General features: G+C 41.7%; 1 protein-coding gene across 2 annotated transcripts in view; it reads left to right on the top strand.

Annotated features, from left to right (window-relative positions):
• Positions 1 to 9622: 9622 nt before the first annotated feature.
• The window catches only part of ELOVL5 (ELOVL fatty acid elongase 5), a 77539-nt gene continuing 65193 nt past the window's right edge, over positions 9623 to 21968 (top strand). Inside the window, exon 1 of one of the 2 annotated variants that reach the window (XM_007972230.3) lies at positions 9623 to 9725. The gene's annotated coding sequence lies outside the window, so the exon portion shown is untranslated. Of the gene's footprint in view, positions 10187 to 21968 lie in introns of both variants that reach the window. The other variant, XM_007972231.3, reaches the window with a different exon arrangement.

Raw genomic sequence — 21968 nt, 5'->3', positions numbered from 1 at the left:
AACCAGGTATGGGAAAGACTAAAACGATGACTTCTCAGTTGAGACTGGGAAGGGGAGAGGTGAGCAGTTTTAAAGAGAGGGTGTACAGCCTTTGCAAAGGCCTTGCTGCTACAATGCTCTTTCCTCATCCTCTTTGACATCTGGATTCCCATAGCAAGTTTTTTGCACTTCCTAAGGCACACCGCCTTTTACCATATATTAGTAAACAGTTTTATCACCTCAATTCCTAGCACATACCAAGTCCCCAAAGAATAGTCAGTAAATATGTACTTAGCATCCACTGACTTCCAGATTTCTCGCTATGTGCGGAGGATAATTTAACAAGTGAATTCATTCATGAATGAATGTTTTCTGAAAAGTAATTCTGTCTTTTTATGCCTGTTCTATGCATTCACCGCGCCCCACTTTATCCCTACTGTGTGGGAATTTTTCTTAACCACAACACAATTTTCCAGGCTTTCAGACTTTCAGAGTCTAGTTACTCCTTGCTTGGCTGATCTAATAAACTAATTGGGTCTACCCATTAGTGGATGAAAATTCAATGCATTCTCCTCCCCATATAATGTCTGTGTTTTGGTTTGTGTTATAGTAAGCTACAATACCTTAATTCAAAATAATAAATGAAGTGAGAAATTGAGGCACTTGACTATCCCCGAGTTGAGAAAATGTTTACTGATATTTGGGGGATATGGGTTGAGGAATGACGTTTCCTTACCAGTAAGTTCCCTAATCAGTGAAGAAGCAGCTTAATTTGTTTTCAAAGTTGCCTGCCTTGACCTCTTCTTTTTGAAATTGGGCAACCTATACCCATATGTGTATATGTTTTTCATGATATGAGAAAACCATTTTAGGAAAGGTAAATTCTTGTGACCGGTATATTGACATAGTTATCAAACACTAGGCATACCTTGATTGTTTTGATAAGTAAAGTAAATAAACTTTATTTCAATTTGTCTGTGTCTGATTCTGTTTTAAAAAGTATTATCTATTCCTACATTACAGATTATCCCAAAATCTAGTGGTTTGGAACAACATTTTTTGCCTCAAACTTTCTGCAGATGAGGAACTGGGCCATTGTTTGCCTTAGCAGGGTTCTCTACCTCAAGATATCCATTGGGCCCGGAGTAATCTCAAGACTTTTCTTGGGAAGGATCCACTTCCAAGTTCACTCATGTGGTGATTGGCAGGATTAGTTCCTCAAGGGCTGTTAGATTCAGAATCTCAGTTCCTAGCTCCCTGTTGACAGGAGACCAACTTTAGTTCCTTGACATGTAGACAGTTCCATAGCACCTTCCTTCATCAAAATATGCAAAGCCAAGAACTTACAGAGGGAGTGCCAATAAGATAGAGGTCACACCATCTTTTCTAACAATCTAGGAGGTGACATTCCATCGTTTTTGCCATGTTCTATCTGTTAGGAACAAGTTACTAGGTCCAACCCACCAGCATGACTATCAGGTGGCAAAGATTATTGGGAGCCATGTCAGAAACTGCCTACCTTGTCATTAAAGTATAATAAACTGTGATATGAATTGGGGGCTCCAATGTTTTTTCTTGCACATGCTGAAACAACCTGTGTTTTATTTGCTATCTTTATCATGAGGAAAGTAAATGGTCTTCTGAGAGTCTAGCTCAATAAACATTTCTTGAATGCCTACTCTGTACCTGTCACAGCCTGCTAGAGGTGCAAAGATGAATGACACATATTCTTCATTTGACTTGGGGAGGAGAGGTAATAAGCAAACAATTATAATATTAATATTATAAATGATAAAAAGCCTGCACAGAATGCTTTGGTCATGGGGAAAGAAGGAGGGAACATTTTGGTCTAAGTCACATTCAAGGAAGTAAAAGAGGTCAGGGGAGGTGAAGAGAAAAATGAAAAGATTATGTTTAGATTAAGACTCAGTAAAAGCCGGGCATGGTGGCTTACGCCTGTAATCCCAGCACTTTTGGAGGCTGAGGCAGGCAGATTACCTGAGATCAGGAGTTGGAGACCAGCCTGGCCAACATAGTGAAACCCCATCTCCACTAGAAAAACAAAAATTAGCCAGGCGTGGTGGCTCACACCTGTAGTCCCAGCTACTCGGGAGGCTGAGGCACAAGAATCACTTGAACCTGGGAGGTGTGGGTTACAGTGAGCTGAGATCACAGCATTGCACTCCAGCCTGGGCAACAGAGTGAGACTCGGTCTCAAAACAAACAAACAAACAAACAAACGAGCAACAATAAACTCAGTAGAAGTTGGCCAGGCGTAGCTCCGGGCTATAATCCCAGCACTTTGGGAGGGTGAGGCAGGTGCATCCCTTGACCTCAGGAGTTTGAGACCAACCTTGCAAACATTTTCTACTAAACACACACACACACACAAAATAGCTGGGCATAGTGGAATACCCCTGTGCTGCCAGCTATTCGAGAGGCTGAGGTGGGAGGATCACTTGAGCCTGGAGGTTGGAGGCTACAGTGAGCCGAAATGGTGCCACTGCACTACAGTCTGGATAACAGAATGACATCGTGTCTCAGAAAAAAAAAAAAAGTAGTTAATCTCATTCTGTATTTTCTAGATTTTAAACCATCTAAAATTGTCCTGATTTTATGCTCATAGGGTATTTGAAAACTTTTACGTTTTATACCCTAATTCATTCTATTGAAATACATCTTATAGAGAAGACTTTAACAGTCAAAGCATGTCATTTAACCGTTCAGATTAGAAGGCAACACTGCAATGCTATTTAACTCAAAAGAGAATTGACTGAGTGAACTTGACACAAACTTGAATTTGGGAAGAAAAAAGTGCTTTACAATCAAAGGTCAAGAAATAGTTTTCAAAAATAATTAAACTGCAACACAAACTTGTAGAATTTCACTTGAGCCTTAACATGCCACATTCACTCTTGGCAAAAACTGAATTTGAGGCTGTGAAAATAAATTGTACTACCAGTTTTTGACAAGCAAAATCATGTCTAATATTGCAGGTAGACAAAAGCAAGGCCTTTTATGACACATTATACTGACAACTAAAACATCACATAACTTAGAATGACTAATTCACTTACGGCTAAGTTTTAAAAAACTTTTGTTTTACAAAAGATAGAATTAGCACCAAGCATATTCTGTACTGTATCACCAGCTCCAAAAAATCTCATAGAGCACTTTCAGAACATACTACTTAACAAGAACATATTCCTTAACAATAGAAACCACATTGCTGTTTTTTGTCAGTTGTTCACAGGTAGTTTTTTGGTTAAAAGCTTATTTATCTTATACTTTTGTTTACATCCTGGAAATCTTTAGCTATTTAATACGTTACAGAATAAAATAAATCAATTGTGAAATGTATCTTTTAATAACCAGCAAAGACACATTGACCATCTATCTTAGATTAAAATCTTACCTTATCTTCAGCATATTTTAGCATATGAAGAAGTTGAGAACTGAGAATCTTTTTTTTGCAATTGTATAACTTTATTTGATGTATTTGATGATCAGTGATTAGTTCTCATCCACATTGACTGTAGATTTTTGAAAGTGGTAACAGGTACACAAGTAACCAAAGTATAGAGATTATTTGGTGAATCTTCATTTTCATTACATTTTCTGGACAACCATACACAGATTCGGTATGGGACATTCCTTATTCCTTTGGCCCAGACAGCTTTGTTGAGCCTGCTATCAATGTGCACATCTGGAGTTCCCATCTCCTTCACGGCAAATTTCTGAATCTCTTTGAGTGCCCACAGGGCATGCTTCTTGAAGCCCACTCCATGGATGCGCTTGTGAGTGTTGATGGTGTATTCTCAGGTCACCACCTCGTTGATGGCAGAATGGCCCTTTTTCTTCTTGCCACCCTTCTTTGTGGGAGCTGTTCTGCTGGGTCCAAGTTGGAAAGGGAGAACTGAGACTTTAATTTAAATCCTAATTCTGCACTAACTGACTGTGCAGCCTTGGTCATGTCACTTAACTCTTCTGTGGTTCAATTTGCTTGTCTCATTATAACGTTGAAAGCATAAGGGAAAGAATTGTTACAAAACTGGATTCATCATTGAAATAAATATAACAGTTTTTATTTCAAGAGAAAGTGCTTGATATTCAAGATAACTGATACATGCATAGAAAGGGTAAGATATCCCAAATTCATTGCAATTTAAGAACAAATAATGTTTCTTTTTCATTAAAACTACAGTTACAGTCTTCTTTCTTTATAGCACTTTTAAAATGTTAAATATTCCTTTGGAGCATGTTAATTTTTCAGATTTTAAAATTTCAGAAAGGCAAAATGAGAAATTTATTACATCTACTGTAACAGGGAACAGAAAAATTATGCTCATAGATAATATTTTTAAAACTATTGTAATTAGTGTTTTCTTTCTCTTTGACTTAATTTTTGACCAAATAATATCTAGTAAAAACATATATTATTGACTTGCATTTCAATTTTACATTAATTCATTAGTTCCTTTACCAATTCAATAAATATTTATTGAGCTCCTACCAAGTGCCAGGCAGTGTTCTAAGGGCTGGGCAAACAGTGGTGAAGAGAAAAAAGTCTGTGTTCTCAGTGAGCTTACGGGGCTATGGGGATAATACACAAATATTAAAAAGTAAATCTATAGTATGCGAGTGTTAAGTGCTAAGGAGAAACATAAAGTGTTCCAGAGTGTGAGAGGCAGGGAGGGAGGTGTTGCAAATTTAAAGGGAGTGATCCAGGGGAACTCTGAGAAAATGACAGTGATGTAGCAACCAGCATGAAGCAAGGATGTAAGTCTTGGAGATTTCTGGGTTATATCATTCTAGGCATGAGGGAAAGAGTAAATGCAAAGGCCCTGAGGCAGTCTAGTGCTTGGTATGCTCAAGATATTTCTTGAGGCCATTGTGGGTGGAAAACAGAGTAGCTGTTGAAGGTCAGAGAAATGGCAAGGTGCAAAATCATGAAGGATCTTACAAGCCGTTGAAAAGATTTTGACTTTTACTCTTAAGGAGATGAGAAGTTGCTAGATGACACTGAGCATACACGTGACATGATTTGGCTTTTGCTTTAAAAGGATCACTCTGGCACCTGCTTTGGGAATAGACTATAGGCAGCAAAGGCAGAGATAGAGGTCTGGTTAAGGGACCATTACAACATTTTAGGCAATGGATGATAGTGACTTAAACCAGGTGGTCATGGTAGAGATGGTAAAAAGCAAACACATTCTGGATATGTTTCAAAGGTCAAGTAGTAGAGTGTTGCTGATGCATTGGATGTAGTAGGTAGAAAAAAAGAGGAGCTAAAGGCAACTCTAAGGTGTCTGATCTGAGAAACTGGGTCCATAGAATTGTCATTTACAAATCTGGGGACTACTGTGGGAAGATCAGGTTTGAGGGCCAGTTAAGAGTTCATTTTTTGTTCTGCTTAATTTGAGATGTCTTTTGGATATCTCATTTATGAATATATCTCATTTAGAGAAGTCATTAACAAGTAGTTAAATATGTAAGTCTGGAATTCAGGGAAAATGTGTGGGCTGGAGAAATACATTTGGGAGTCAGCAGACTATAAATGAAATCCAAATGCATGAAAGGGGATGATATTACCTGCAAAGCAAACGTGGATACAGAAGACTGAGGATGCAGATCTCTTTCATCGCCCAGTCACTCCTGGAGAGAGTACTAAAGAGTGTAAAAGGAAGTGGAGAAGAAAAAGCTAGAGAATCCACAAATTGTACAAATTGTTCATTCATTAATCAAATATTTATGAAAATTTGTGATTTGCCAGAAATTCTGCTAGCCATTAAGAAAACAACATAGCAGACCAGGCATGGGCAGTGTCTTCAACTAGTTCATATTCATCAAGATGAACACTCAAGGACAAGGATAGAGATAAACTGCAGTACATATTGTTGAACAGCAATGAAAAGAAGGAACAGCAAAGTAACAATAGAAGTATGGAACTGACTCCAAGGTCTAAGGAGGACAAGAAACTGCCTTTAATCTACCTCTGCCTTCAACAAAGACAAGCCAGGCCTGTGGGAATTCTGGGCAGCAAGATAACAGAAAACACAAATTAGAACAGAAGAAAAAAAGATTGGTGGGGGAAGAGTGGGAATGTAGGAACCAACAGAGACTGCAGTGTCATCTTTAGCATAAAATAGCGGTTACTTGGCCTATATTTTAGTCAACTTTGATACGTCTAGAGGCAAACATTGGCTTATATCTTTTCTGAAAGGGTATGTTTCATTACGTAATGCAAATATTTCCTAATGAAACAACAGTTTCACTACTCAGAATTGTATTCTAATGAAAGTTCTAATTGTATTTTTAAATTCAACTGCAGCTGCTGTAACTATAAAACAAATTGCCTAGGATGTTAAATACTTTCCTTCTCAAAAGCAATACTGAAGCAACCTTGTAATACACTTCGAAGTGTGTGATTTGAGGTGATTTGCGCTCAATTATGAAAACTAAGAGCAAAAGGAAAAATGTCACCAGAATTTAAAAACAAATAGAAGGCCAGGCATGGTGGCTCATGCCTGTAATCCCAGCACTTTGGGAGGCCGAGGTGGGTGGATCACCTGAGGTCAGGAGTTCAAGACCAGCCTGGCCAACATGGTGAAACTCCATCTCTACTAAAAATACAAAAAAATTAGCCAGGTGTGGTGGTGGGTGCTCCCAGCTACTTGGGAGGCTGAGGCAGGAGAATTGCTTGAACCTGGGAGGTGGAGGTTGCAGTGAGCCAGGATTGCGCCATTGCACTCCAGCCTGGGCAACAAGACTGAAACTCCATCTCAAAAATAAATAAATAAATGAAGGAGAAAGAAGAAAATATTAATAGTTAGCTATTGAATAAAGATAATTCGACAATCATTTCTTGGGGGACTACCATGTGGATGCCATGAAGAAATAGGTAATAGTTACAGGGTTTTGTTGACTGTACCTTATCTGGGCTCACATTGTTGGATAGCTGGGTTAAAAGGGAAAGGATGGCTTCAGCACAGTTTCCAGAACCCAGTTGGCCAGGAATCTGATTCTGATGCTACCTAAAACAGGTTCCTTGAACCCTGTTATTTAGTAAGCCTGGCATTGGATCCTAGGTATTCTTTTGATTTATTTGGAAAAAAATCCCACAGTTAAGTTGGGGAGTCGTTTCGGCTCCACCATTTTTCTTACAGCTTTACTCATGAGTGCAATGATGCAGAAATATGAAGTAATTGTTAGGGTGGGAGGAAGCTTTCCCCAGAGATATATGACACATGATAAACATTACACTGTAATATGTAAAATAATACATCTGTGTATATATATGTGTACTGGGAACTCTAAGTCTCTGGCTGGAGAACTAATGAGAACATGACCTTACCAACATGCTTGAGAGGAGTTAATAATCTAATAATCCTGGGATGTGACTATCTGATAGAGGATTGGAATTCTGGAGCTGAAAAGGGATGGTGATGGTGAGGGGGAATAAGAGTTCACAGATTCACTCATCTAAAACATATTTATTGAGCTCTTATATGCCAGGGATTGTACTAAGATCTACAGATCAATAAGAAGCAAAATTCAACATGTTTTCCCCTTCAACGGAGTTTACAACCTAAAGTGGTGGTCTTTAAAGTAGGGTACATACACCCCAGGGACTGAGTGAGATGATGCCATCAGAAAGCAACTACAATACAGGGTGGTGATGCTATAATGGAAACCAAGAAACACGTCAACAAAGAACTGTGTAAAAAGGCAGCCTTTGGGAGATGGGAAGAAATAGTAAAACGTCATACTTAATCACACAATAAGAAAAATCACTTGATATTTAATGCATAGCTTGACAGTTATATAAGCCTGAATTTAAAATAAAGATATTTTGGTCAAATGGGCTTAAAACATTTTATTGATGGGTAAGTACAATACAAACAAGTGTAGCGTAAAACAAGATTTTTGGAATCTCAAGTTAAATTAGGAAATTTTAAAACCTGGAAAGGCAAAACTTAGATGGGATGACAGAGATGAGCCCTGGCCTTGGGCTACTGGCAGAAGAGTGAGGAATGGAGATATCTCACCAAAACCGTCTATGCCACCAGCATATGCTTTCTGTGTGCCCCTTGATGTTCATAGCAGCATTTACCACTCTGCATTGTAGTTGCTTTCTGACTGTATCATTTTCCAGGCCCAAGAAGTCTTTGAAGGTTTTAAATTTCAAATACCTAACATGGTATCTAGTAAATTGAAGCCATTCAGGGTTTGTGGAGCTGAATGGCAACTGACAATCTGGATTATTTGTATATGTTTAATTTACTTAATTTGTACATGGTTTGTATACTTGCGTTCCTATTGCAATGGCCCACTGCCTGGAACACAGCTGGCACGTGATAAACATTACATTGTAAATATGTAAAAGAATAAGTTTGTGGGCCAGGCTTGATGGCTAACGCCTGTAATCCCAGCACTTTGGGAAGTCGAGGCGAGCGGATTATCTGAGGTCAGGAGTTCAAGACCAGCCTGGCCAACATGGCAAAACCTCATCTCTACTAAAAATGCAAAAATTAGGTAGGTGTGGTGCCGCGTGCCTGTAATCCCAGCTACTTGGGAGGCTGAGGCAGGAGAATTGCTTGAACCCGGGAGGTGGAGGGTGCAGTGAACAGAGATTGCGCCACTGCACTCCAGCCTGGGCGACAGAGCGAGACTCTGTCTCAAAAAAGAAAAAAGAATAAATTTGCCTACATTAAATGGTCAACTGTTAGGTGGATGGACATAGAGGAGTAAGAATACAGCAAGAGGGGCACACGAAGAAAGGCTAAATATCTGGGGTTTGAATGGGGAGGCAGTAGGTTACAAGGCTAATGAAGGTCTTTAATTATCCAAATATCGGTGAAAAACAGCAAGGATTTTCCGTTTATGCCCTGAACCCCTTTTGTCTTTAGTGCTTAAATTTGTTTAGCTGAAAAGACACTTACTCCATCTTTCCTTATTTAACAATCCTTTAGAATAATTTCTAGAGTAGGAATGGAGTTGATAGCGGCCTCCAAACAAAAATCAGAATCCCTAAGAAAAATACACGGTAAATCCTTTGCCAGCGAGTTAAGGTTACAACAGTTCTGAGTCATTTTGTTCTTGTTGCTTTATCTTGTTCAACTGCAGACCTTCACTCCGGCGGTCTCCGTGGGCATTTAACCCTTTCAGCTTTAACCAAGAAGTGGATCCCCCTTCAGAATGACATGAGTCATAGAGGAGACCGTAACGAGGGTGCGCTTCTGCCACTCAAATGCGGCCACAGACTCCTGCCACGCCTGGCAGTAAAAAAACCAGAGTTCAGGGCATCGAGAACTTCACTGGGGCTATTGCGCAGGCTCTGCGTTCCACGCAGGCTTATTAGGAAGAAAGGAGAAAAAAATTTCCCAGAGACACGTGAAACCGAGGAGGCCAACCCCGGCCTAGGCTCTGCACCGCATCGGATTCTGGAATTTACAATCACGAAAGTTCTATTGTCCCGCGATTGGCTCCGGGGCCGCATGACATCATAGCGCTTGATTCATCCCTCGGGTCCCGATTGGCTGGCCGCGCCATTGTGACGTCACGGTCAGCCCACGTTCTGATTGTAGACAGCCGGCGCCTTCCTCTTCCCATCGCGGCGGGTCCTAGCCACCGGTGCCTCTTTCTACATCCTCCTCTGCTCCGGCTGCCACCCGCGCTCCCGCCGCCGCCGCCGCCGCCGTCGCCTTGCTGTTGCTCAAAGCTGCTGCCGCCCCTCGGGCTAAAAGGTAAAGCCGTCAGCTCCGGGAAACTTCGCCGGGGACCGCCGCTCGGCCATGACACCCGCGCGAGCGCGCGGCCGGCAAGCGGTCAGAGAGAACTGCCGTTAGGTCTCGGACCTGGTGCCGAGAAAGAGCTGCTGGGGCGGCCGCCGCTTCGCCCGCGGCCTCCAGCTCCGCCGGCTGTGGGGTACAGCCTGGCTCCTCGGGCGCGGGGAAAGGGGTGCGGGCGCGGGCGGCTCGCCCCACGCCGAGGCTGAGGCAGGCGCTCGGGAGCGTTCTCTCTGCTGCGGTCGCACCTGTGCGCGCTGACAGGCGCCGCGGGGCACGACACCGTGCCCAGAGCAGACGCGGGAGGGATGGGTCTGTCCGCCTGGGTCCTCCCGCCCTGTCGGCCGGAGCGCGCGGCGGGAGATCCGGGGGAGCGCTCTCGAAGGGAGCGCGCTTTCTTTGGAGGCGGCGAAACCCGGGTGAGTCGGAAGAGCCTGTGCGAGGGTCCGCGGGCACCGGGCGCCGCTGGGGGGACCCTCCAGCCTTTTCTTTTTTTCCTGTTCTCTCCGCCTCCGTTAACCCTTCGGACCTTCCCTCCTCCCCTCGGAGGGAAGCCTGCTAGCTCTGGAGCACTTCAGTTTTTATTAAAACCAGACAACGGCAGCCCTCGGTATCTGGGAGGGATGAGGCTGGTGAAAAGGCGAGAGGGCGGGGGCTCGGGGGCGACCGGGGCGGCCCTTTCTGGGAGCCTGATCGCTGGAGAGGCGGGAGCGGTTGGCGGCGAGGGAGGCGCGCGGCGCGGGGGCGGTTCTGCCCTGGGCTGGGGGAGCTGGAGTGTGTGTTGTGTTGCGAGTTGTAAGGAAAAGTGCCTTTTTACTGTTTCCACGCCAGTAAGACTCTCCCATCCCACTACCTCGGATGGAGGGAGTAATGCCTAGAGCAAGAGTTCTTGCTGTACCGTGTCTGGCAACCGTTCCGTGTTCTTGCACTTGGCGGTTCCCCCCGCCCCATCCACAATTGTGAATTAAGTTCCTTGATTGCAAATTTGGAGAATGCATTTGGCCAAGTTATGCAAAGTGGCGGGGGTGGCGGTGTGGGGGTGGGGTGGGGAGTTCTCTTTTGGAAGAATCCAGTGCGTCGTTTATTAGCTGGACCGAGGAACCGAGAGGTGCTGGATGGCATTTGTGGGGAGCGAGCAGCCTAATTTGTTTTAAATAGCGGGACCCGTGGCAGGAAGTGCTTCATAGAATTGTACGGAAGAGCTGATGTTGCTTGTCAGGTTTTGTAACTCGTTCTCTTAACCGCTTGGCAGATAACCTGTTGGTCTGCACTTGTTTTGCTTGCACGTCTCAGCCAAAAGCATTTGGTGCAGAATCTACAGATGGAGACAGGCGGTTTTGCATTAGATGGCCGTGGACAAACGTTTTAGCCTTACATCTGTGGTTTGGGACAAGCGGGTTACTTTTCTGGTAGCTCAGACAACTTCCTGGGATTCTCCAGAAAACTCTGCACTTGAAAGGGAGATGTTACTCATTTTCCTTTTAGATTTTTATCCTAGATTCTAACTTTTTATTGCCAGAACTTCTTCTGTACTGTTTCTCTTTTTGCATTTTCGCTTCTATTTCTAATTGAAGACAAAGGGAAAATTTTTATTGATACAGATAGGTAATGTTACAGAATGTAATACAGAACTTTGCTGAAAAGTGACAGTAGAAGGTATACTAAAATTTGATAAGTTTTTCAAGAAAAATATCTTGTAACTTTAGATGTTGACCTCACCTTGACTCAATTTCCTTGTCTATAAATGGGGGTTTTATGTGGCAGAATCATTGTGGATTTCAAGAGATAATACAAATGAGAGCCCAGCATTGGGTCTGCCAAATGGTGGTTTGAAAATGTTTCCTTCTCCTTCCCTGAAATCAACAGAGCTTCTTGGTTACAGACCTTAATTTTTGAATGTTCGATGTTTGCAAGAATCTTTTTTTTCACTATCTCCTCTTTTGCTCGCTGCATAATCGTTGCTTGTCTTCCTTCTTCTAGAGGTGAGCATCCATCCTTGGGTGTCTTATTTCCAGCTTGAATTACACAAATCAAAGCAAAACTGTTTTCTTTTTTTAAGGGTAACTTTGGTGCCTAGGTGGGTAGTTAGTAGAGAGTGTGAAAAGAGAGTTTTACCTCTTTCTTTCCTGGCTACATTCTTCTCTCCTAAAACATTTTGTAATTTTTCTTTTATTCCTCCTCTTTGCCTGCCAGCTCTTCTGTTATCAGAAGGATAATCCTCTCATTAGTTACCCATAAATAAATATTTCCTTGAATGCTTTCTGTGTCAGGTACTTATTAATACACACATGTACCTAAATGGTTGCTTTCCACACGTAATTCTTGTAACACCCCTGTGAGGTTTTATCCCCTAGTTGTTTTTTAAGAATTGAGGGGTACTATGAAGACACATGCACACATATGTTTATTGCAGCACCATTTACAGTAGCAAAGACTTGGAACCAACCCAAATGCCCATCAATGATAGACTGGATAAAGAAAATGTGGCACTTACCATGGAATACTATGCAGCTGTAAAAATGAATGAGTTCATGTCCTTTGCAGGGACATGGATGAAGCTGGAAACCATCATCCTCAGCAAACTAACACAGGAACAGAAAACCAAACTCTGCATGTTCTCACTCATAAATGGGAGTTGAACAATGAGAACACATGGGCACAGGGAGGGGAACATCACACACCCGGGCCTGTCGTTGGGAGGGAGAGCATTAGGACAAATACCTAATACACGCAGGGCTTAAAAACTAGATGATGGGCCAGGTGCGGTGGCTCTTGCCTGTAATCCCAGCACTTTGGGAGGCTGAGGCGGGAGGATCTGGAGGTCAGGAGATGGAGACCATCCTGGCTAACATGGTGAAACTCCATCTCCACTAAAAATACAAAAAAAAAAAAAAAAAAAAAAAAAAAAAAAAAGGCCGGGTGTGGTGGCAGGCACCTGTAGTGTCTCCCAGCTGCTTGGGAGGCTGAGGCAGGAGAATGGCCTGAACCCGGGAGGCGGAGCTTGCAGTGAGCCGAGATTGTGCCACTGTACTCCAGCCTGGGCGACAGAGTGAAACTCCCTTTCAAAAAAAAAAAAAAAAAAACCTAGATGATGGGTTGATAGGTGCCAGAAACCACCATGGCACATGTATACCTATGTAACGAACCTGCACGTTCAACACATGTATTCCAGAACTTTAAAGTGGAAAAAAAAACCAAAAAGAATCTCAAAAGAATCTCTAGGATTAAGGCCTAGAGATGACAAGTGACTCGTCCAAATTCCTGTAGCTGTGTCTCCGGCAACATCTCTGCTCCTTCATATATCCCTGTGCTGCCAGGATTATTTGTCCAGTGGGCTCTGTGCCATTATGTAACACGGTTACTCCATAACTTAGATTTTTATCTAACCCGTGTTTAAAGGTTCTTGTTAATCCATCCAAGACTAACAATTTATTGTCTCTTAAATCTGTCTAAAATCTGTTCCCTTCCTTGTAGCCCACACTCGATTCATTTTTTAAATTAACTCCTTGACTTCTCAGTTACTGATTATGGATGTGAGGGGCTAGATACAAAAATGAATGACAACAGTTCGTGATTCCAGAGGGTTTCCTGATTTAACATATACTTTAAGCCCTGTATACACATATTTAATCTACACCTTGGACCAAAAGAGAGTCAGAAGCAGATTTCTGGGAAACTTGTGTCTTTATATCTGATAAAGCTTCATGGCAGAGCTATCCATGTTAGATGTATCAGGGCCTAGCACTCCTGAATTGGTCAGGATGCTTTTGGTGCAAGAAACGGAAAACGCAACTCAGACTTACCTGTGCATCTGACCTGAAAAGTCCTGAGGGCAGGACTTTTGCTCCATTTCTCTGAAGTCCCCTCACATGTCTGTTATGTCCCAGGCTGATTTTCCAAGATGACCGACAGCAGCTGCCACCATAATCTCACGTGGGGATTTCCTGACTTCCTACCACCCTCCAAAGAGGGTGCCTTAAGGTGATTGACTTAGGCCTTGGTTACTTGAAGCAGTAACTGTAACAGTGGACATTTGATAAGCTGATAAGCTGAAGGCCCATCCCAGAATCAGGGAAGTGGAGTTAAATCTCCTCAGCTAGCTGCTTCACCTTTAAGAAGGGCCTGCAGAACACAGGAAGTCAGCTACAGCTACGGTCCTCTATTGTAAGGACCGAACGGATGATTGGATTAAATGAAATTGATTTGAGTTAAAATTAGAATTTAGCCTTATGTTTCATAAAGGACTCTTAGTTGATAGGCAGGAATAGGAGGACATGCATTCTAGGCAAGAGGGAGTTTGGAGAGTAAGCTAGTGTGGAATCATTGGGCAAAAAGCAAATAGCACAATTGGCAGAAGCTGGTTTAGGAGGCAGGAGTGGAAGAAAAGGCAAGAAGGGCAAGTTATTGATGTAATAATAATAATGGCTAACTTTTACTGAGCTATTGTATGTTAGACCTTGCACTGAGCCCCTCACAAGGACTTATTTCTATTATTAATGAATGCTACAGCATTCCCATTTTACAGGTGGAAAGAGGCCCAGAGTTTAGACATTTGATTTGAGGTCACGAAACATTCCAACTTAGATCACTTTGACACCCTGGCCTGCTCCTTCTCCAAAGGTATTTGGTAGAATACCACTAATAAGCTTTTGAATGACAGTGAGGACATTCTGAGTGCTATGCTCCAGAAAGACAGGTTAGAGTGTAGGGTGGATTGGTGTGGATTTGTTAGAGATGGCCAGGACATTGAAAAGGCCTGACCTGAAGCCACAGCCATGAGCACAGACTGGAGAGAGGTAATTGTGGGAGACTGTTTCCAGGATAAGACCTGAAGACCAATTAGATTTGAGGGACAGCAAGAGGAGGGGTACTCTTTCAAGAGAAGAGGGAGCTTTGTAATCAGATGGAAATAGCCCCACAGCCTAGATAGATATCCAGACTAGCCATTTCTTCCAATTCCTCCTCTTCACAGCCAACCTTTGTCTTTTTTGGTTGCCTTTCTGCAAGAACGTGTTTCCACCACATTTCATCTATTGTCAGCTTTTCACATTTCACATCTGGGTAGAGGTGGAGCTTATAATCAGTGGCATCTTAAAATCACTGCAGGTAACTTTCCACATTTTAATATTACAGAATTGGGATGCCTCCTACACTTGTCCCTGGTGAGAAGAGGAAAGCCGCAATATTACCAAAGGTGGTGCAGCCAGATGCTGGCAGAGCCAGGCTTCTGGGCTTCTTCCACCAACTGGGTTACCTCTGCTCACATAATAGATGTTAAAACACATGTAGCTTCACGTGATAGGTTTATAGTAAAGCACATACATGTTTGTGTGTTTATTAAAACTGAAGTAATTTGAGAAGATTGGAAGGCATGATTGTTTAAGTAGGGTCCCTCATTCTTGTATAGAATCTGGCTGCCTTGGTTTCTTGTCCTAACTTGAAGAAAATCAACTCTGAGCATTTGTCTCTTTTCCTTTAAAAATGAAAGATTAAATTTTATTTTCATTTTGCCTAGAGCAAATTTTTATTTTTTTATTTTATTTTTTATTTTTTCTTTGTTTCTGTTTGGCCAGGGATAGAGAATAAAAGTGAGATCATTTAGATCTTAGAAAGATAGATGTTGGCTGGGCACAGTGGCTCAAACCTGTAATCCCAGCACTTTGGGAAGCCATGGTGGGCAGATCACTTGAGCTCAGGAGTTTGCGACCAACCTGGGGAATATGGTAAGACCCCATCTGTACAGAAAACACAAAAATTAGTTGGATGTGGTGGTACATGCCTGTAGTCCCAGCTCCTTGGGAGGCTGAGGTGGGAGGATGACTTGAGTCCAGGAGGCGGAGGTTACAGTGAGCTGTGATTGCGCCACTGCCCTCCAGCCTGGGTGGCAGAGCCAGACCCTGTCCCAAAATAAAGAAAGAAAGGAGGAAAGGAGGGCAGGAGAATGTCGGAATTTGTGATGGAGATTGCAGCGACAGCAAGCTGCTGGCTTTCTCTTTATGAGATTAAAACATAACTGCTGGAGATGTTTTGGCCTATCCTGACCTGATTTTCAGTTTCTACAATAGGAACCCTCACCCCCAACCCCAGTTTCAACCCGTAAATGTAATTACCACCCTTTTTGGTTCCTACTGTCATGTTTGCTCCATGGTAACATTTTTAGTTGACTTGTAGGCATTCACTTTGAGAATTGTGTAGCCCCTGGATTTAAAATATTCATACTTGGTGACCTTTTAGAAAGACTAAATTCCCACTCTTCTCCTCCATCCTCTTCTGCCAGTTCTGTGTGAAGTACAGTTGTAATTGCATTCAGGCATGAGTATGTCTTAGTATTCCTTATTATTAGGTTGGACTTTTGTGCCTTTTATTTGATGTCTGCTTGCTGACTGGGATTTAGGAAATAATTTCTGATTTATTTTAAGAGTTTTAGTGTTGATACTGGCATGCTTTCTCTAATTGGGAGAATAACAATTTTATTGAAATATACCTGTGATTTTAAACTGTAATCTTTATGGTTATATTAGGTAGGCACCGTCTTGTGAGCACAGACTAATTATAGGTTCCATCTCTGTTAAGTTCCACATTTACCTCATCCTTTTCCTCATGTCAACAATTTCATCCTGTCAGAATTAATCTCTTATAAGCCCATGCTGAACAGGCCTAATTAAAGCCATGCTGGCGAGTTGGCCACTCGGGTCTGTGTTTTATGAGTTTCTGAACCCCAGAGTACTTGCTCCTCTTTGGTCTTGGCACAGCAAATGCTACAACAAAGTGAGTGTTATGAATTTCTCCTTCCCCAAAGAATAGTTCTTATGGTACCAAATTCAGTAATTATTCATTTGCTTCCCTGAGAGTTTGAAAATGTGGTGTATCTCCCTAGGGGTAGTATTCAGGGTACTTTTGCTTCAGTCTTTGGCAGAAGAAATAATACTTCAATATTTACAGAAGTCGTTGATGCCTCCATCAGCTGTATTTGTTACAAGCATCTCTGTGAAAATTTGAGTTTGCTTCTGTCTGAACTTCTGCATATTTATCTCTGTTATGAATCTGAGGTTCGTTTAAAAGAATACCTCCTGTACTTCTTTTAAGTAAGGACAGTTGTAGGAAGCAGATTGGGTTGGCAGCCATGCACCTATGCGGGGTTCCATCTCTGCCACTTAACGGCTATGTGGGCTTCAGCAGGTAAGTCACTCTACCTCTTTGAGACCCTAGGATCTATCTAGAACTTGGAAGGTGATAATCCTGTTCCTACTGTGGAGGGTGTTAAAACTATCAGTATTGTACATGAAAGTTAGGTGGGGCACTGACTTAATTTGATTAGCATAGTAAAAACATCTGTTTTATAGGATGTTTATTGAAGCATTGTTTTTAATAGCAAAAGATTGGAAGAGTTAGTAGACTAAATGTCCTTGAGAAGAGTAAATTGTGCCACAGCTGGGCAACGGAATATTCTACAAATTTTAAAGAGAACAAAGCTGTTCTGTGGATAGTGAATATAGGTGCTTGGTACCACATAATAGACACTTTTTTGAAGTGTTCGACTTGCATTAATTCACTGTGGCTTCACAAAAGCCCACGAGTTTGGGACCCCAATTTTACAGATGAGGAAAGTAAGATAAAGGTTAAGTCACTTGTTCAGATATCCACAGCTAGCAAGTGGCAGAGCCAGGATTCAAACCCAGGCAGACTGGCTTAGAGACACTAATCTTGGCCACACTGCTATGCTGTACACCTGTCAGATCTAAGTAGTGATCTTTGTATTTGAAGCTTTAGATACATGAGAGGAAACAAGGTTGAGTTTCTTATTCATCATTATATTCTGGGAGGTTGACGGTATAATCAACATATAGCTTCTGTTGACAGTAACTAAATAAAGGTTTAGATAAAGAAAGCTAATAGGGAATAACATTTATGATCAGTACTTGAAAGGGTGACCATTTGTTTCTTCCATTACTCCTTATTTTAGATAATTTGAACTTAAACCTCTTTTTGGGGGAAAATCAGAAGTGTAAACACTGAATGGCTTGTAATTGTTAGTATAAGAAATCAGTGTTCACTAGCCTGACTGGTCTAGTGTGACTGGTCAAGGGCATCCAGCACTGGTTTCCTTACCTGGTCCTAGCCCCATCGGGGTTTGATTTACAAGGTATATATGCTCAGAGAAATGCAGACCGGAAGGGAAGGACACCCAGATTCTCTAGGGAGCCTCTTTCTCCAGATTGCCTGATCTCCCTTGGGTGAAAATGTAAGTCAGGTGTACAAGTTGTACAAGTCATATATAGCTTGACAATGGGAATACTTTTTGAGAAATGTATCCTTAGGCAATTTTGTTGTTGTGTGGTCATCATAGAGTGTTCTTTTATTCTTATACAAACCTAGATGGTTACCACATACATAGGGCGTATGATATACCACATTGCTCTTAGGCTACAAACCTGTACAGTAAGTTACTGTACTGAATACTGTAGCCAGCTGTAACACAGTGGCAAGTATCTGTATATCTAAACAATGAAAAGTTACAGTAAAAATACAAAAGATAAAAAATGGTACAACTAACTAAGTAGGGCACTTGCTGTGAATGGAGCTTGCAGGACTGGAAGTTGCTCTGGGTAAGTCAGTGAGTGGGGAGTGAATGTGAAGGCCTAGGACTTTACTGTACGCTCTAGACTTTATAAACACTGTTCACTTAGGGTACATTAGGTTTATAAAAAATATTTTTCGATTAAGCGTGGTGGCTCATGTCTAATCTCAGCACTTTGTGAGGCTGAGGTGGGGCCAGGCATTTAAGACCAGCCTGGGCAATATTACAAGACCCCATCTCTACTTATTTATAATAAAAGTTTTTTTAAAAAATATATATTATTTTAATATATATTTTTCCTTAATACATAAACTGTAGCTTATTGTAACATTTTTATTTTATAAACTTAAATTTTTTAAACTTTTTGACTCTTGTAATAATACTTAGCTTAAAACATAGGCTGTATGGCTGTACAAAAAATACTTTCTTTCTTTGTATCCTTATTCTTCAACCTTTTTTTCTCCTTTTAAAGTTTTTAAAATTTTTTTTTGCTAAAAACTGAAACATACACATTAGCCTAGGCCTATACAGGGGCAGGATGATCAATGTCACTGTCTTCCATCTCCACATCTTGTCCCACTGGAAGGTCTGTAGGGGCAGTAACATGCACAGAGCTGTCATCTCCTATGACAACAATGCCTTCTTCTGGAATACCTCCTGAAGGACCTATCTGAAGCTGTTTCATAGTTAACTTTTAAAAATGCATAATTAGAAGGAATACACTCTAAATTAATGATAAAAAGATATAGTATACTAAATACATAAACCAATCACTTAGTTGTTTATCATCAGCATCATGTATAATGTACTGTACATAGTTTTATGTGTGATACTGTTACAGGTCTAGCTATGCGGTCGGTTTATTTACACCAGCATCACCACAAATGTGTTATTGTGCTATGGTGTCACTAGGCAATAGGAATTTTTCAGCTCCATTATAATCTTAGAGGACTACATTTTTGTGTATGTGGTCCGTTGTTGATTTAAAGGTCATTATGCGATGCGTTACTATATTTTGAAAACATTCTGATAGAGAATCACATTAAGTCATTTTGATACAAGGCCCCATTAAGGGCCGCTGTGCTAGGCCATGGTGTTCAGGCTATAGACAAGTCTTCCACCACCTTCAGTTCTCCGAGGATCCTTAGACTCTTTCAGAACTGAGTTTTCTTTCTGGATGTGGGAGATTAGGTTTGGCAACATTGTAATGGCTTTAAGTATCAGCATTCCTAAAATAAGAGAATCACAAAATTCGTGGGGTGGCTTATATATTCACATGGAACCTGAACGGGTGATAAAACTGTTGGTTTCAGAGACACGCTATAGAGGAGATGAATACACAATTGCTAGACTGTGTGTCCCTTTAAAAAATGCTATATTGTAGCAGGATTTTCCCCCATTTTTTACACATTTAACTCTACTTTTCCCTCTCCTCACTCACCCTCACACCCAAACAACAGTTATAAAATGTGGGTGTGTAGATTGAGTTTTAAAAAAGAAATGTGTTTTTGTGTTACATGCCTTATTTATGTTGCACAGGCTTGAATTAAAATATTTTAAGACATTTTCGTTTGGGGGGTTGCATAACTAATCTTTATTATGTTTCTCTACTGTCTTTTAATTTCAGCTGAAGGTATCACTGCCTTTATATACTTTGCACAAATTGAATTGGGGAATTCAATTGATAATTTCCTCAAATGATAGTTTATTTTGAATATTCAAGTAATCACGTAAGTTAAGAGACTGCACTCAGATAAGAATCATCAACAGTTGCCCATAGCAGAAAATGTTGCTTAAAAGCCTTTTGAATATTTGTTTCCCTGTTATTTGCAATTGCAGTCTTTTGGTTTACATGTTTAGAATATGATTGAAGTAGAGCCCAGACTGCTTAAGCTCAGGCTTTAAGGGAACCATGAGACTTGTGTGTACTATCTTGGTGTTTGTTACCTGTCTTGGCCATTGATTGTCTTCTCTATAAGGATGCTTCATCCAAAAAGGAAGTTGCCCTTTGAAACAGGTGCCCTTTGAGCTTCTCCAGAGAGCCCCATAAAGACATTATCCCGGGACCTCATGTTTCTAGGAGAATGTGATACTGTGATGGTTTCATTTTCAGAGCAGCTCCCTTTTCTTCCCTTTGCAAGGAGTAGGAACAAAAAGCAGCTTCTTTTTGTTCCCTTTGTTCCCTTTGCAAGGCCTTAGAATAGACTCAGCGTGACCCAAGGGAAGTTGAATGTGACTAGTGACAGTAAAGTAAGTACTTTTCGCTGATCCTCTGGTACAGAGTTCATGCTTGAACTTATCATCTTTTTAAGAAGTGGAACTGGCATATTTTAAAAGGTCTCTTAAAATTTAAAATGTGGGTGAACAGTTGCAAAGTACTGTCAGAAGACCACGTCTCATTGCATGATCTACTTGCCCCATGGATTCAAATATCCATCCACCCACCCACCATCCACTCTTAGATATTTATTTCTAGCCCATCTATTTCTTCTGAGCTCCACACTCACAACTTTTCATCATTGGGTGCCCCACATACCTCCCCTGTTAGCCAACATAGTCTGGAGCACCGTCCTCCACCAGTTTGCCCAAACTATTAAGCTGGAAGCAATGCTTGTGTTCTTGTCTCTCATCAACCATGCTCTTACCAAACTTTGCGCAGCTGTCAGTCACCAAGTATTACTCATTCATACTCTCTGTCTTTCTTAGCTTATTCCCCTTCCTCACATTGCCCCAGCCTTCCGTAGCACATCACATCCTTCCTGGACAACAACAATTTCTCCTTGGCTCCTTGCCTCTGTTTTCTTGATTCCTGAAAATTAGATGAGGCAGTACCTGTATAGTGCTGTGCATAGTGTCTAGCATGTTTATCTGGCACATAGTGTAGGTATTTAGCAATTATTTGCCTGAATGTGTCTCTAAATACATATGTACCTTTCAAATATAACCAGTCCTATAATATGTGCTAATGGCTGTGTGAAACTGAGTATGCCTTGATAGCCTGAGAATACATAATGTTTCACAAATGAAGAGCCTGTTTGGGCAGGAGACTTTAGAAGGCCAGTTGCCTTGCTTCCAGCTGAAGGAGTAGAATACCAACAGCACTCAGACCATACAGATTGCTAGACACCTTTTCCTGTTGTGACGTGCAATGAGGAGCTCTTACCCATGCCTGGAGACATGCCGTCTAAGGACTCGTTGGCTGCAGTCTGTGCAGATCTTCAGATACAAGGAGATGGCCATAGCTGTGGTGCTCTGCAGATGTGGCAGTGGCTTCATCAAGATGAACGAGGGGCCCCTGGAGATGATCAAGCTGCTCACATTGCAGTACAAGCTACTGGAATTAGGTCTGCTTCTGGACAAGGAACAGCTTGCTGGAATGGACATTCATGTTTGTGTGAAGGGTAGTGGTCATATGGTTCAGATTTATGCTGTCCTTCAGTACATCTCCAAAGCCCTGGTGCCCTGTTACCCAGAATATGTAGATGAGGCTTCCGAGGAGATGAAAGACACCCTCACCGGACCTTGCTGGTGGTTTCCCTGTTGCTGTGAATCCAAGAAATTTGCAGACCCTGGTGCCTGTGCTCATTACCAGAAATCCTACCAGTAAGCCCATCACAAAGATC

Source organism: Chlorocebus sabaeus, chromosome 17, assembly GCF_047675955.1.
Source record: "Chlorocebus sabaeus isolate Y175 chromosome 17, mChlSab1.0.hap1, whole genome shotgun sequence".
In the NCBI taxonomy this organism is placed as follows: domain Eukaryota; kingdom Metazoa; phylum Chordata; class Mammalia; order Primates; family Cercopithecidae; genus Chlorocebus; species Chlorocebus sabaeus.
Note: the sequence above shows the minus strand (reverse complement) of the source record. Positions and strands in the feature narration are given on the sequence as shown.